This window comes from Vidua macroura, chromosome 5 (assembly GCF_024509145.1).
Source record: "Vidua macroura isolate BioBank_ID:100142 chromosome 5, ASM2450914v1, whole genome shotgun sequence".
NCBI classification, from domain to species: Eukaryota; Metazoa; Chordata; class Aves; order Passeriformes; family Viduidae; genus Vidua; species Vidua macroura.
The window spans coordinates 17725925-17743365 of record NC_071575.1 but is presented as its reverse complement, the minus strand read 5'-3'; the positions used below and the strand labels follow the sequence as shown (position 1 = coordinate 17743365).

Sequence of the window (17441 nt, the reverse complement as noted above, 5' to 3'; positions counted from 1 at the left end):
CATGTTGCTTGGCAACCCTGTTGTCACCATTCAGATGCAATATCCAAGGAGGGGACACTTTGGTGAATACTCACTGGGAGGAGAAGGGGGAGCTGGGGGACAAGGGTGGGTACAATAACCACGGTGGAGATAGAGAGCTGGTGAGCATCTTGATGCTGTACAGGGATGTGGGCAGAGCAGGTGACGAGGAGGATGGGCACCCTGTCTTGGTACCAACCAGGGTTTTGAAGAGACACATGGAACGTGAGTTTGTGGGGATTGTGGAGCAGGCCTCCTTATGCCCTTGTGAAGGCATACTGGTCTGTCCAGCCAATATGGTCCTTCTCAGAATTTTGGGCCTTCTCAGACCCTGTGGAGCATACTTCCATGCTTCTGCAGGAATTGACTGAGGACAGGAAGGCAGTGGGACAGATTACCCAGAGAGGCTGTGCAGTCTTCATCCCTGGATATTTTTAAGACTCATCTGGTTAAAGACCTAAGCAACCTTTTCTGGTCTCCCAAGTGACCCCGTTTTGAGCGGGAGATTGGACTAGAGCCTTCTGAGGCCCCTCCCAGCTTGAATTATCCTGTGGGCCTATGACTGCCTGGTTGGTGAGGAGGGGCTGCTATTACTTTGTGCTGTAAGATGCCCACAGACTTCAGGCCAAGCACTTGAAGTTCTACCTCTGCAGTTCCCAACCTTTGCAGCCACCAAGAGAAACTCAGAAACAAAACTGTCACACATAAAATGACAGTCAGATATATAGTTAATACCAAAACCAGTTGTTCCTATTCACCCCCTCGAAGGAGATTATACTTCTTTCATTGCAGCACACAGAGGCACCAAGCAGAACTCTGTCAATCTTCAGAAGAAAGAAGATATTTTTAAGGAGACAGTCCTTTCTGATGAAAACTCTGAAAGTAATCTTTTGAGCAGTAACTCCAGGGGACATTTATCATCTGTACATATGCAAGATTCTTGCTATCATATAGCTTGGGGCCTATCATTACAACCTGTGACATTGAGACCTGTGAGATTGTGTGATTAGTTATTTCAGTTCTATGCAGTAGAGCTACTGGTAGAGAAGAATAATGCAGATCCTGGTGACAGTTTGGGAGGATGGGGCTGTCATCAGCCTAGTATTGGTCTTCTGTGTCCCAGGAAGTTAGCCAGTATCCATGATCTCATCATGCTGTTTCCATTAAGCAAAGAAACCATACAACTTGGTTTATTTACAGCTAGTGTGCCTAAGGACTTGTTTCCTGGATTACTGTAGAAACAGATGATCATAACCAGTTTCCCGACTCACTGCCTTACCAGTCAGGGGATACCTAACTCTGCTCCGTGTTCAAGTGCACCAGTGCCTCTTAGGTAAGCTGTCCTTTCAGACCACTGGGTTTTGAAACAGTGGTATCCTGTGTGGTGAGGATCTACTCAATACTAGCCTGCCTCCAGCATCAGGTGGCCAGAATTGTCCACTTGTATCTAGTGCCCTCTACCAAGTATGGTCATTTCAGATGGGGATTCCTGCAGCCACTTGCACAGTCCTCCTCACTTCTTCCTTGAAGATTTACATGTTTGGAATTATGACAGTTGAAGTCAGACTTCTCTGCAGCTGTTATGGTCCCCTAGCCTTTTTTTTAGTATTCTCAGAAAGGAAAAATTCTCAGTTTGCATTTTTGGGGGATAAAGGCTGAGGGAGACAGTGGGAATCACCTGAGGAACAGGGAATAGGTTGAACTCAACTTTGTTACCTGGATGCCTGCATCCAGCCCTAATCATCTTATCCTATTACCTGTTTTTGTCAGGGATCTTATGATGTGAGGTGCCGGCTTTTCTTCTGGTGGAGACCTGGTCTGGACCAAGGCCTTTCCCAGAATCCTGTATCCTGTCTATTCTCAACTCTGGGACCCAGTATATCTGGGCAGAGAGATGAAACAATTCTGGCCCCCTTGATTTTTTGAGGCACTATTTAGACTTTTTTTTTTTTCCAGCTGCAAGTGACTGACCCCGATTCCTGCTTCCGTGCTGTAGACCATCAGTTCTGGGTGACACGGACCAACACTCCATGGATTCATGATGTTCTCTGCATCTGGTAAGGCCAGCAGCAGTAGGTACAGGTGCTTGTATATATGTAAAGATCTTCGGAGTTGCTGTGCCGTGAATTTTCACACATCCAGGACTGTCAGCATGCAGCCTTTAAGGCCAAGGGTGTAGAGGGACAGCTATCAGCTTACATTGGTGGGTAGCAGCCTCAGTTCATCACCGAGGCTGTCACAGGAGGGGTAGGCACTGTCATGGTGCTCACTTTTTATTCCATCTTGATGTGCCCCATGTCACCACACACCTTGTAGTGTCCCAAAGGGAGTATTAACAGTTTTAGTTAAATGAATTCTCCAGTTGCTGGGCCCATGTCTCTACAAATTGTTAGCCTGAGGTGACAGCTCACCAAATGAAGAAAATGGAGTCCTATACCATTATAACATAGGCAGTAATGAATGGTTGAATAGGATGTTTGACCTTCTCTATGGGCATTCATGCAGGCAATGTTGGGTGTGTGTTGGATGCCTACATAGTCAGAAGTTCTCTTTGTCGTCATGGCCAGATGAGGCTTTTTCTGTCTGTGGACAATAACTTTTCTAGCACATAGCCACCAATCTGCATTCCAAATGATGCAGCTTATCCTAATTCTCTTTCTGGCTGTTTCTGACCATCATGGACATTGCAGTATGCCTTCAGGTCCTGTTGACCTACCATAATATGCATGTTCAGTCAGTCACCTGTAACAGCATCCCGGGTTTGCTGACATTTCTGTACCCTGTTCTGGACACCACAAGACAGTGAGGCCAACAAGGAGCCATTTAATCAACACTGGATTTGTTGAAGTCAAACCTACCTTTGCTCAGCCCAGCCACATCACCAGTACTGGGTGACTCCTGAGTTGGAAGGGACCCATAAGGACCATCAAGTCCAACTCCTGGCCCTGCACAGGACATCCCAAGAGTCAGACCATCTGCCTGTGAGTGTTGTCCAAACACTTCTTGAACTCTGTCAGCCTTGGTGCTGTGACCACTTCCCTGGGGAGCTGTTCCAGTGCCCAAACATCCTCTGGGTGAGAAACCTTTTCCTAGTAGGACACCTAAATGACCCTTGGCATAAAGTCATAGTTTTGCCAAATACTCATCTCTTCATTACCCTCTCTCAGCATCTCTCTTCTCTCTGCATCCCCTGAGCTGCCAGAAGGAACAATATAACTGAGACACAGACCCTCTCTAATGTTTTTAAAGATGAAAATATCTGGGAAAAGTGGCATTAGTGATAGCCCTATTCCCTGTGCTTTTACTTCATTCGTTTGTGGACTGTCCCTTTGTTGTCTGTGACACTGAGACAGTGTTCTCTGCAGAGGCTGGGCTACAACAAAAAAACTGTTAGGCAAAAGATGGGGCCTAAGAAAGTTGAGTCATGCAAGAGACACCAGTCAGTTTATAACAAAAAATGTACAATTAATTCCTTCAGGTAGCAGTCTGTCCTTGGCCTAGGATAAGAACATGACCAACAAGGGCACAACAGCCTGCAGGTTCCCTCTTTGTCAGCATGAGAAAGCCTGGTAGCACATCAAGCCCAGGGTTCTGACTCCTGACTGACATATGGGCTGGAGCAGAGGTGTCCAGCTGCTTTTTTTTTTGCCAGGCGAACAAGCCATAACTCCACAAGAGTTTAATGTATTTGCACTTAAAGGGCACAACAAATGACAAATGGCCTTGTTGTAAACCCACAGAATACAGTTACAGATTTCCCTCTACTCAGGCAAACCTATCTACAAGGGCCAGAGGAAGCCAGGATTTTCACGGTGAGCTGCTTTAAGCTGTCCTTCCAATAAATGTTGCCTTGCTGTAATGCCCAGCCTCCGTCCTTGGACTGGGAAAGCTGCCAGGGTGTGGCCAAAGCTCTAGGTGGACATTTTCTCAAGATGATGAGGGAAGAAGGACAGAACATCATGTGCTTTTCTGAATTCGGTGCTTAATAAGGAGTGAGGAAAAGGCCTAGCCCATGCACAGCCAGGGTACATATTTTACATTTTCCCACTGCCAGGGCACAGAAACACAATCAACACTTGAATCCTGTCACATGGCAGGTAGAGGACATACAGACTTGCTGAAGGATGGAGGCTGGTCAGCTGAAGATAGCACTGGCTCTGAGCTCATAATCACCGGGAAGGTGAAAGAGAACTTATATTTGAGTAAGGCCTGGTCTTGAGGTCAGGTTTACAGCTAATGTATGGAAAAAACAAACAAACAAACAAAAAATATCAGAGCATGAGACATTTTGTGGGTAGTGTGTGCCATTAAAATGATGAGGTTTGAGTTTGGGTCAGGCCTAACATGAGAGCAAAAATGGGCTGCTGGGCTTCAAAGCTGTTGAGACAAATGCCTGCATTGCAATTTGATGGTAGATTAAAAGATGCAGCTGAAGTGTACTAGAGGTCTTTTGCTTATTGCCTCTTCCTAGATGTCTAAGTAAAGGAGAAAAGAAGGTGGCAGTTTTCTTTAGAATATAGAGTAATCTGACAGAAATCTTAATGTTTCTTCCAGCCAGAGGGCTGAATTATTGAGTCAGCTGGCTCACTTGGAAACAGCTCAAGCAAAAGAAATCTATCTCCATTTGCATAGAGTAATTTGCCAAGGGTAGGTCTCATTTTATCAGGAAGGTGTGGTGGTGATGGAGCAGCAGGTTAACCTCAGTTGCTGTAAGTAGGTATTCTCTCCCAGGACTGTAAATATTCAGGCTTAGCACATCCTTTTCCATCTTTTGAATTAATGAGACTACTAAATAAATCGGCAGAGGAGCAGGTGACCCTAATGCTGCTGGCTCTCAACTGACCATGGACAGCAATTTTCAGAGCTACTTTTAAGCTCGTTAACATCTCTCTTCTGTTTGCCCCCGGGCAAAGAGCTATTCTGGGGGACCACAGCTGCATGCTAACAGAACTAATTTTTCACTTTAAAGTGTGTCTAAAGAAAACATTTGTCTTAAATTAGGTGGTCAATGCAAATGTACAATAAATGCTGTAGTGAGCACCTAACTCAAACCCAGTGAGAACATTTCCAGCTCACAGGCTCTTGGCTTGCTGGTGAAATAATTCATACTTCTGTTTTAAGGAAGGCTTTCAGGCCCATATTTCTGTGTTAGAAAAGTGATCCGCTTTTCTAACGTCATGCTGCTCCTTTTTCAGAATCCTTGACAGTATAAGTAATATTTTCCTTCTCTACCATTTCTTCCCCTGCACCCTTTTGGTGAGTTATTTGTAATACCATCTGCTTCACCTGAAGGAGAAATGAGATGAACAGAGAGAGACTCGGTGCTGTTACCAACCCTGAACTTTTCCTGAACAAAAGCAGGGGCTGTTAGGATGTTGTGAACTAAGGGATTTTCAGAACTATGCCGACAGGGAGCCCAGCTGGTGACACTAACCAGTGCCTCCTTTTTGCCACATTGCCATTAAAGTGAATCCTTTTGCTGGATATAACCTCTCCATATGCTCTTGTGTGTAATAAATGGTATCAAAAGTTCTGACAGAGCTTGCAGTTGAAGGAGGGCATAGGAGGTGGGTGGGGTTTTGTCTTTGCTTTACGTACATTTTTTCCCTGTGTAAAGGACTGGAAAGAATCTGTGGAGAAAAGATAGGAATCATGTGTTTGGGAGGAAAATAGTAGTGATGCTTTGGTGACAGTATTTTTATGTCATAAGGTGTTTAAACAAAAAATGCATCCTTTAGGAGAAAACCAAGTATTTGTGGACACTGCTGCTGTTAGATTTGGCCTCAGTGGTGATGTGTATTTTTAAGAGTGAAAGATTTATTTTTTTACCTGCAGTAACTTAATGTTCCAAGTGAGTTTATAATAGCACTGATTAACTGGTACCATTTAGTTTGAGTGAAATATCAGCCCTGATGTCTCTCTGTACTCTTTTTTGCTCTAGACACTTTTATCAGTCTTGGAGCTATTTAACTTTACTTATTCTTTTCATAAGAGGTGGTACATGTTTTAGCAATGTCCCATTGAACAAGCATTAAGGATTTGAAGCTGCATAAGTGAAATTGAGGTATTCTGGGTAGTGTTAAGATATCTGTGGAATAGCAACAAAAAAGCTAGAAATGTCCCATTGTTTTGTCTAGAGGCCATTGAAATGGAGTAGGGCTTACTAGCCACTTCACTAGCATGTAGGCCTTCTGGGTAAGAAAAATAAATGTGCTTATTTATGATAGCACCAATACTGTAGAACTTTGACCCAACTGTAACACATGGATCAAAGAAGTGGCATGTTATTAACTATTCTATTATCTACAACAGAGCAAGTTAAATGGTGAAAACCAGGGAACTTAAGTGATTGAAAACTTATTGCCCTGTGTATTTGTAGTGGGCAGTTTCCCTTTTAGTACTAGGGGCTGGAAAGTTTCTTGGCATGTGACTAGTTGAGCTTTTGCCTTTTTATGGATATTGTGTTAAAGATGAGACCGTCTAGGTAAAGCAGATCCCTGAGGGTGCTTGCAGCAGCTCTCAGTAGCATGAGCAGTAAACTAGATAATTGGTGTGTTGGTTCTCATCCAATAATAATTTATTTCCTGGGAGCAACTTCAAAGCTTAATCCTAGAATTAAATCCCCTATTCCTCCTTGGGATTTTAATTTAGTTTTGAATGCTCTGATGGATCATCTGCTAGAACATTAAAGACAGCTTTCAGACATAAGGGTGATTTTTCTGGCTGCTGTATGCCCTGTATGGAAAATAGGTGAATGCAGGTACTTTCCTGAAGAAACTCTTCTTTAGCTTTTCATCATGATAAGCTGGCAAAAGCCACACTTTATCTTTTACTGAAAACGGTTTTTCAGTTTCCTTTAAACCGTGAAGGCAATCTGCCTAATCCATTTTGCAGCTCTTCCAGTGAAGAGAGTCATCACTTGAATCTGGAGAGAACTAGTAAGATTTTCATCAACCAGAAAGTTGATTTTAGTAAAAAAACCCAGATAATCTGTTTGTCTTGTTAGGGTTGGAATGGGATGGAGATGACTGCCGGGAGGGTTGCAGTTTCCCATTCATTCAAGTGTGTCAGGACACCGTATCTTCTTAAGACCAGTGAGATGGGACAAAATCTCCAGCCACTGGAGTGATCTTTGCACCCCAGAGGTAGAGAAGAAAAGCATCTTCCTCAGAGTCATGCAAGGCAGTGAGTGCTTCAGCCTTTTCTTTCTGCTTCTGAGTGGCAGGGTAAAAGGGTCTATGGCTAATGTTTGTACCATGCTTTGATGAAATACAGTACAGCATTTGATGATAATTACTATTTATTATTAGATAGATGTAGTGCCTTTTGACAGATAGGTTCTTCAGTCTGGGTGTGCTATAGGTAGAAGAGCCATGCATCATCTTAGAAAAGTGACAACGTCAGTTTGAAATCCTGTCTGTACTTCTGCAGTTCCAAAATAACACATTTCCATTTGAAAGAACAAACTCCACAGTTTCTTAGTTTAATGTGCCCATATTTCATACATAAATGACCATCCAGGAAAAGAAATTTCAGTAAGCCTGACATTCCATACTCAAAAAAATAAAACCAGTCTATAAAGACACAAAGAAAGCTATTTCTCCTTTAATCTACTTCACATTGTTTTTGATTCTGCATGACAAAAAACCAGTCTGCTAGTTAGGATTTCTGGGGCAGACTGACCATGGCAGAGACAGTAGGGGATGCTGCAACTATTGCAATGTAAAATGATGAGAGCTCAGCTAAGTGTCCTGGTATGACAGCTGAGACATGTGTAACACTTCAAAACAACCGCAGCAGTGTTCACAATTCCCTTCTGCTGGGCTGCTGGCAGGATAAGTGTCCTTTGAGTAGCAAACAAAGTGATCAGTATCCTTGTGCCCAGGTGTCCTTGCAAAAGACTGATGAGATCTCCCCACCCAGTGGCTTCTGGCTCAATCTTGCTCTAGCATCTCTTAGTCCTGAACCGTGTGCAAAAGAAAGGAAAATAGATTTCATGCCAAAATTTAGCTGAGTCCTTCAGCCAGGTGGTTGTACCACTGTTAGATTTGTATGCTTGTTTCTCCATTTGCTTTCCCTTTAATTAGCTGATAAAATTTCTTCCATGCTGTTCTTTATGCATCATGACATGGCATCCTTGTTTGTGGACCTGTATGGCCAATGTTATGGTGATCTTCCAAAACTGACATAGGCGTGGTATCTGAACACCAGGAGAAGGGCATAGACCTATTCAGCCTCTTTATAATCAGACTGGCTGAGTAGACCAGGGCACAGAGCACCGTATAAAAGCAGCTGGAGTCTTGGTTACCATGCTCTGCAGCCCATGTGCAAGCACCCAAAGGAGCCCTACTATGAAAAACCTTTTTATGGTGTGAATTATCCAGAAAAATTGATCCATTTAATTGATTATAAGAAATTGTTTTCCATAAACATGGCTTTTCTTCTACTAATGCAAGTGTGTCTGTGTTTGAACAGAAGACCTATGAAGTGGTAGTATTTTCCTTTTGCTGCAGACCCCATTTTAGATAAATGCAGCCCTGGAATTAGGCTCTGATTTTATGAAGTCAGCAGGGCATTTACTAAGGGTCAAAGCTACTGTAGGGCCTTTGGTCCCTGTCAGTGCTGGCAGAGGCTGTTCTGTTGTGACAGAATGGCTCTGCTAGATTGCATCCTCCCCAACATCATCACTGCCACATCCAGCCCTGGTTGCTTTTGATATAAGAACTTTCATTCACATTCTTTTATCTTAGGCAGGACAAAAATAATATAGCCCTTAATTTATAGTAAACATGGACCCATTTAAAATAAATCCCTCAATTTGTCTTACAAATAACATTTAAGTGCTTTTGAATTGAAGAGATGTTTGAAAAACCATTTCCTGTCAGAGATGCTATTTGTTTCATTTTAGGCAGTTTATTCATCTTAGTTGATTGCAGAAAAAAAAAAAGCCTACCCCAGCTAGTGAGAGTAAACCCTGCCACAGTAGTGTGCTGCTGCAGATTTTGCAACATTTTTTATTTGGAGACAACCTCCACACACATTATTTACACTAACTATTACATCTTAATATAAAAATAATTTGGGGGTTAGATGTGGTGCAAAATCTTGAGAAGATAACTCTGAAGCAATTGGCATTTTTATGTGCCTGATTTCAAACTTGTAATTGAGCCTGATTTCTTTGGTCAAGGGGAATACACCCATTTTGTCTGAAAAAAAATTGTTGATTTGGACACTCAGGCCCCTAATCACTATAGGGAACTTAGCCCTTATAATTTATTTAAGAAGGAATTCTAAATATACATATGTGTTATGTTTATGTAAGATGTGCATGGATATCTATCAAATAGAAAGGCAACTAGTTTCATCCTTAAAAGTAAACAAGGCTTTCATGTACCATATAACTGTGGAGTTGTGTAGTTTTATAAAGGAAAACAGTTCATCTTAAGATCACAGAGAATTATAACCTTAAATATCACTGACTTGCTTAACATGATTGCAGCCTCCTGTCAGAAATTGTTCCTAGAAACACTTCTTAACCCTCCATTTTGTGTTTCTAAGTAATATGCTGGATGAAAACCTTCCTCTCTTTTTGTCAAGCTCCTTGTCCGCTTGTTTCATGCAGAAGAATGCAGGAGGACTTGCAGAGTCATAGTTTATCCCTTCTTGCCATACAGAAAGGAAAAAACATCCCTTGGCCAAATCATATCTGCTATTCCTGTATCACTATTATCAGTGAAAGGAATGGCAAAGTCAAATGACTAATCTCTTCAGCTATTAGCAGCTTCTGTATGTAAGTATCACTCTACAGTTCTTTTCTCCAACTGTTCTGAGATAATTTCAGATTACTTTAGGCTTTGGCTAATATGTCTTCCATTTTTACTGAAATTAGAATGCAAAATATCATAGTCACTTTTTAAAGCATGCCTAAAAATGTTAGGAAAATCTTTCTTACAGGAGAACAGCCCTTACCAGCACCCTCAGGAAGATCCAGGCTGTCAAAATGAAAATATTGGTGTCTGCTTTTGTCAAAGAGCTCAAGCACAGATTGGTATTGCTTGTGGTCACTGCAGCTACATTGAAAAAATATCACTGTACACACACTACACATGGAAACAGAAATTCATTCAAGCTCCAGATGGCATATTGATATATATGCACACAGTGCTACAGCCACATTGCTGTCCATAACCTTCCCTACAGACCAGCAAACTCTATTTGGAGCATGTGGATCGATCCTGAGGTACAAACTGAGAGAGGACCTGGCGGTTAAGAGAGAGTCCACAGCTGCTGTGGTTCTTTTAGGAGGCTTTCCTCCCTCAGAAACCTTGGCCATATGCATATTTTGCTCTGCAAATACATAAGTGCAACAAAGGTCCAACACTGAGTGCTCATCTGCTCTCTGGAACACAGTTCTTTGGCATGTGGGATCCAGCCCTCCTTGCCTGTCTGTTGGGCAGCATCTTCCTCACTGCTCCTGGACATAGAGAATGCTAGGTAGGTCCAAGCAACTGTGTGTTCCTTGGAGGGTGCTTTCAGTGAGAGAGATGCAAAGGCTGGACAATGCAGTCTGCATCGGCAGAAGCCAGACATCACTGAAGCAGAGCATGTGGTGTTTGGCCTGGGGTCTGATTTCCTGCAGGACAAGTGTTGCTGGCAGGGAAGCATGGGGAGGGCTTTCCTCAGTGCTCCTGTTTCTAGGGCATCACCAAGGACCATCTGAGCCCTTCCAAATCTCCTTCCAAGACTCAGACATCGGCATGATGCGTGTTTGCAGCCCTAGAGTGACTGCACATCCTGAAGGCTGCACTTGACACTTCCACCTGGAAGGGGTTTGCTTTGTTACCCACTCTGGCTTTTCCTGGGAGGGGGCAAGACTTACCCTAGAGCCATTCTCTAGTGCTGAGAGAGGTAGGTGGGCACGCTCTGTTCAGGCCACCCATGGCACAGGAGGGGACAGGGATGGATCTGTGACCACAGAGTGGATTGCCCTGCTGCAGTGAGCCTGAGAGCACCATGGGCTGCAAGGGTTCAGGCATCCATGGGCAGGGCAGGATGAGGATGAAGACACGAGTTCCTTTCTGTTCAGGCTGATTTCACGTTTCTTAGCTTCCAAGGGGCTCTGAGAATAGCAATTAAAGCACCGGGCTTAATTGTGGAGTATCCAATTTGGATATTAGCGTTATCTCTGCTCTCACTGCTTTCTTTTCCTTCGGATCCAATTCTGCTGCCTGCCTGCTGGCTGGGTGCCCGTTCCTTTCTTCTCATTATTACTATTTTATGCTTATTGTTAATACATTTTTTTAAGCATTCCTACTCTCGGTTGCTTCCAAACATGCGGGTCGCGGTCCGAGAGGGCGCCGGACGCAGGGAGCCTCGGGTGGTACCCGCGGGGCTGCGACGGCGGCTCGGCCCGGCCCCGGCTCGGCCGGAGGCACAGGTGCCGCCTCCCCCTTCGCCCCCGCCGGAGGCCGAGACCTGCTCCCTCCGGCAGTGGGCAGGGGTTGGTCTCCCGTTGCCCGTACTGTTCTTCCTCCTCGTCTTCTCCCCCCGTTTCCCCCCCCCCCCCCCCCCCCCTTGATATTTCCCCCTCCCCACCATTTTCCGCGGGTATATTTAATTATTATCAATTATTAAGCTGCTTTATTAATTCACCTTCCCATGCTTTCCCCGCCTTCGGGAAGCATTCTCGGAGCTTTTATATTGCAGAGATGTTTTTTTTTAAATGTATTTTTAGTGATGCTCTGAGCACTTCCACCTCTCCGCCCCTCATCTCCCACCCGGGCAGTACCAGAGAAGAGAATGAAGAAGTTGAGCATGTCTGGGGCGGATCAGCCTTGCAGGCAGAGAGGGGGGCAGTAGCTACTCAGAGCAGCCCGAATGCTTGAAGCAGGATTTGCTGGTATGTATGTGGGTCTGGATTTTATGACAGCTCTAAGTGTGAATCTTTTACCGAGCCAGAAAGGAGGGGAAAAGAAATAAATATCTGCGGCTTCATTAAATAAATGCCTGCATAGCTGTAAGCCCTGTCCGGCTGTGCTGGAGGAGGTGGTGGTGGGGACACTCCCAGCCATCCACCTACCCCTAAGAAAATAAAAAAAAAAAAAAAAGAAATTAAAAAAAAAAAAAAAAGAGCCCACGCAAAGCCCGGAGAGCCGAGGGTTGTGTTGCCGGGGCCGAAAGAGGCGGGGGGCGCGTAGTGCAACCCGGCCCCGTGGCAGGTGAAGCAGCCCCCCGTGCCCCCCACCCCCGTGGCGGTGCGTGTGTGTGTGTGTGCGCCCAGCGCGCCCCGCGCTGCCCGTGGAGCCGAGCGCGGCGGGCAGCGGTGCCGGCAGCACTGCAGAGGGGTGGGCACGGCCCTCGCCAGCCCTCGGGGGCTGGGCCCGGGGGTGGGCGAAATGCTGTGCGTGCATGGGGAGGGGGCCGCGGGGGGGGGGGAGCCGCTTTCTCTCCGCTATTCACATCGCGCCCGCTTTCTCGTCTCGTATGCATGCCTATCCCGGGAATGGTGTAGTCAGCCCGTATCTGAATTATTTATAGACTCGTGCCAGCTGTTTTTTTTTTTTTTTTAATTTTTTTTTTTTTAAATTCCGCTTGTGTGCACTATTGGGAAATGCGTTTTGCCTTCCTTTCTTCTCAATATATTAATGTCTTTGTTGGGGAGCGTTTTCTATCCCCGTCAGATCCCTCTAATACAAAATTGATGCTTATTTTTCCCTTCAGGAAGGGGACGCTTTGAGGATAATCATGCTTCACAGAAGAACGGCACCGACCTCCAGTTGCATTAAACACAACCTCCTCCACTAGGGCTCCAGGAAAAAAAAAAAAAGAGAGAGAGAATAATTATAAGAATAATCATTAAAAAGGCGAAAGGAATGCTTACTCTGGAACCTGCATTTGACGATCCTCACCACTCGTGCTGAATATCCTCTGAAGTGATTCTCTCCAGCTTTTGAATTTGCACCGCTTCAAGACGCAAGATTGCCACAAAGAAACCTCTATTTTTTTTACAGCCAAATAGGATTGTTTTTTAACTCATTCCCCCACGTTTGCCCCCGACCCTTATTCTTCTTATGTGGATATGCAAGCAAGAAGAGGAGACTGGACATTCCCAACATGCTCTCTCCCTTGATCTGTCCGTCTAGAGGTTCTGCTTCTACAAACCAAGGTAGGGAAATTCCTGTTTCTGTTTTTTTTGCTTGCAGCTCATTTTGGTACGCGGGTTTGCCCAGGGAAGATCACTCACGGTAGAACAAAAGGTTTAGAAATGATGCTTTCAGAAGCAGATAGAGGGAAAAAACCCCCCAGCATTCACCAGACATGTTGATTCCCTCTTGGCTCATCAAATAGGACATGAAGAGAAGGCGAAAGGGTTTGACTTAGGTACCACGTTGTGAATTGAGGGAAAGTCCCTTGTGATTTTTTTTCTGGGGGTGGGCAGGTGGGGTCGGGGGAGACACAGGAGGAGGAACACGGCTTTGGAAAGGGGTGAAAACGAAAATAATTTTTTCATCCATCCACCCGCAAATTGCCTCCTCCTTTTCACTGGTCCAGCGGCTCCTTGCCATGCTTTGATGTGAAAGCAGAGCTGGTCAGAAACAACAGGACGTAGAAACCCGCTTGTTGCCGAGGAGGGTGGTGCATTACTGAAAACCCACGCCGGCCTCTCGATCGTGAGCGGCCTAACGCGGGGGCCGGGGCCGGGGCCCGGGGAGTGGCCGGGGCCGCCCCTGGCACCGCGGCAGGAGCCCGCCCAGAGCCGGGGCGAGTGCGCTTGCTTGCGTGGAGGTGGAGGGCTATTTTAAGTCCAAGCACGTCAAGCGACTTAGCCTGAACCTACGAGGCGCTGTATTCAGGCAACTTCACGTGTTTTAATTTATCCCCGTCCCCCTGGTGCTATCAGCGGGCATCGTGGCCCCTCTCCTCCTTGCCCCATCCTTCCCCCTCCCCATCCACCGCGCCTTGCCCCTCGTGTCCCCGCGCCGGCAGCCCCTTCCCCAGCCCACTCGGGAGGGATGCAAAATGGCTATCGTGCCGCTCGGCTGTAGATACGCGAGAGATACCGATGCATCCCGACCGTAACGTGACATGTGAGTCTTTCCGTAAGATGGTGGCAAGACAAAGGGAGCCGGGGGGTGCGGGGGCGCCGGGCACAAGGTGTTGAACGTCTCGGGGTTATTTTAAGCCTTAGCCCGTGCCCGCCGCGCCGCTTCGCCCGTCACGCGTGGGTCTGCGCGCCCCCACGCCGGGAGAGGCGGGGGCAGGGGTGAGCTGCTGCACTGCCCCCCCCCCCCGGGGGCGGACCACCAGCACCCTTACCCGCATCGCCAGCCCCCCGCCCAGGCTCCCCCCGAGCCGCCTCTCCCTTCCAGACCGGAAGCTTGGCAGTGGGTGGGGGGCGGCAAGAGGAGCGGCAGGCGCACCCCACAGCAGAGGGAGGAAGGGAGGGGGTCATCCTCCAGCCCAGCTGCGGGGTGGGGCAAGCTTGAGGCACGCTGAGCCCTTGATGCATCCCGAGCATGCCGAGGCGACGGCGCGCCTTTCCTATCGCCTCCTTTGCCTGCATCCTCCTTGCCACATTTCTGAGGGGGTTTTGTCGGCCTGTTGTTAAAAACCAGGAGCGGTTCCGCGTGAAGGGGTTGAGAGCCACCTTTCCTGACATATTCTGGCTGTGCTTCTATAAATATCTAAGGCTTCCCAGGGTATCCGCGCCTGGATCCTCCCTGCCTGAGCTCTCCCTCCCTCGCCGCAAGTGGGAGTAGAAAGTTTACCTGCACGGAGAGGAGGGCGTGTGGGAGCCTTTCCCCCGTTTTCCGAAGGAATTTCTCAGGCCTCGCAGCTCCCGGATCTTCCCAGGACCCCAGCACCGAACTGGTGGGGGACTGTAGCCCCCTTCGTCGGCCATCGCTTAGCCCTGAGAGCCCCTAAGAGCACAAACCCCGGGGGAGGATGCACGGAAAGGGGAGGGTGGGCTGAGTCCCTGCCCCTCTGCCCCCTACACTGGCTTTTGCAGGCACATCGGACGGCAGAGGGGAAGGTTTTCTCGGGTGCCTGGCCAGGGTGGCAGCCGCCGGCCGCGGGGCCAGGCTGCCCGCTCCCCTCGAGAGCGGTGCCCAGCTCTGTCTGCCCGCTGCCTGCCACAGCCGCCAGCCCTGCCAGCGGGGCGCCCGGCCCGAGCGGGTACCGCATCCCTGCCACAGCCCTTCCTAGCCATGACCAGGGCCAGGCTCGTGCAGAGGTGGAGCAGGGCAGGTGGGACTTGGGGAGGGGTCTTAAAGCTTTGATACTCAGCCGTGGGATTCAGGAACACCGGCCCACATCCTCACTCTTTACTGCCCAGTCTCTCTGGCTGCTACCTTTACCTGTGACTTTTCCTCATCTTCTCTGCAAGCTCCAGTATGGGCAAAAGGAGATGTCCACTACCATTGCTTTCCCCACCATCAAGCTCAGCTACCTCAGGCTTTGCAAGCAGTGTATGGGGGCAGCTGATCCCTCCTGAGCTGCCCCTTGGGCAAGCAGGAAGGGCTGGGTATGCAACACTCCCAGCTCATGGGGTGCTGGTGCTGTCCCACACCCCAAGGCCTTGGGGAGCAGAGCAGGGACACAGCACCCTGCTGTGTCGGGTGACCTGGTGTGCCCCAGCTGCAGCTCTGTAGAGAGTAGCAGTTTGTTCGTGGGTGCAGGGTGCTCTGCAAGAGGGGAGGTGTGGGTGTGGACAGTTTTCAGCTGCTCACCCACGCCACCCCAAAGCAGCAGCTCTTCTTGCCTCCATATATCTTACTTTTCTTTGGTCCCTTACCACACCAGCTTGTCTCCCAGTCCTGGGTGGAGGTCTCAGAGGGTTGGGACACGATGGAACAGGCTGAGGGCAGAGTCAGGAAACAGCCCGGGGATGGTGAGATTTGCTTCAGCTTCCTCTTGGCTCAGTCATTGTTACACAGGGGCAGATCTCAGCAAAGGAAGGAAGCATGGTAAAAGCCACAGTTCCTCTTTCCAGGGATCCTGGGCTCTGATCTGTTGGCACACGTGCTGCACCAGCCAGTTCAGCCTGTGTCAGTCCTGGTGCCTGTTGTGATCCCTGTGCCAGTGAAACCATTTCTGAGCAAAGGAAGATGTCAGCAGCAGCACCCAGCCATCCTGTTCTGGGCAAGGGTCTCAGGATACCAGCATTGTTGGATGAGTTCTACGTTGCATCTGTACATGCCAGAACATCATGCAGGAGATCACAGAGAGGTGGAAAATACAGAACAGGGGCAAAATCCCAAGCTGCCATTCCCATCTAATAACTGACACTTTGACTTGTATTGTCCTCAATTTGGATTACCAACTGTCCCTGTATAAAAAGTCTATCAACCTATAAACAAGGACCTGATCACCAAACCCTAACTTACAGGGGGAAAAGGTGATGGAATTAATTTATATTTCATCTTGCTGGGGCTGTTTCTTGTGCTTGGTTTGGAAGAGGGCAGGTGCTTCTGGCACTGCTCGCTTCTGGTGCCAGAGCTGTGGAGCTGTGCTTGGATTCCCACACTGGACTCACATTGCCTGGGTTGGCACCAGGAATCGGTCTCTCTGCAGTACCATGTGGGAGGTCTGGATTTGATTCCTGGTGCTGTTTTTCATTCCCCCAAGCTGGCAGAGGGTGGGAGCACTGTACAGATAGCACTGCTTGTATCTGCAATGGGCTCCATTCCACATTCCCATCCTTAGGATGCACAAAAGCTGCCTATGAGATAGTCCAGACTGCGGTCTGGTCCCAAGAGGTTTAATCTTCTTGGCCTTTAGGGAGGCTGCAGCTCTACCCTGCTTGTACTCTGCTTAGCAGCGTGGTTTGGTGGGCAGTGGCGAAAGACAGCTATCTTGCAGCTGGAGAACAGGCAGAGGGTTTTTTTAATTTTTAGAGTTTTCATTTTGTAAGCCTCAATTAATCACAAAAAAATGGATTAGTTAATAGGAAAGATGGACTATATGATCTTTCTGAGCAAGATGGCTCAGGGTATTGTGATTGCCTAATCCACCATGGAATGCTCATAGTATCCACTCTGCCTGACATAGGGCTCTAGGCCTGCCAGACTCTTCTGCAATTCTGTGATTAGCTCTCTTTGATATTTATTTATTCTTGAGAGAAAAACATAGTGGTTGAGAGAAGCACGGCTGATCACTTATCTGCTATTACCCTGATCTGTCCTCTGTCCACCCATCCACAAGAACTCTTTACACCAAAGTGAGTCAACTTATTAATTGTCGCTTTGCTGCAGTCAGACAGACTTGCTGCTGCCTTGGGTACTTCCCTGCGTAAAATGAAATGGCAGTTTGAAGATCACAGCAGTGAAATATGTAGAAGGGGAATCAGAGGCAAATAAGATATTTGAAGCTAAGCATGGCCCACCTGCTACTACTGCCTTGTCCCTTCTTATGAGTTTTGT

At 47.3% G+C, this 17441-nt stretch overlaps 1 long non-coding RNA gene across 1 annotated transcript; it reads left to right on the top strand.

Annotated features, from left to right (window-relative positions):
* Positions 1-1228: 1228 nt before the first annotated feature.
* LOC128807659 (uncharacterized) lies at positions 1229-12930 on the top strand. Its single transcript, XR_008437231.1, has 4 exons — positions 1229-1351; positions 1975-2094; positions 11753-11917; positions 12739-12930. It is a non-coding gene; the product is annotated as an uncharacterized LOC128807659 (long non-coding RNA).
* The last annotated feature ends 4511 nt before the right edge of the window (positions 12931-17441 follow it).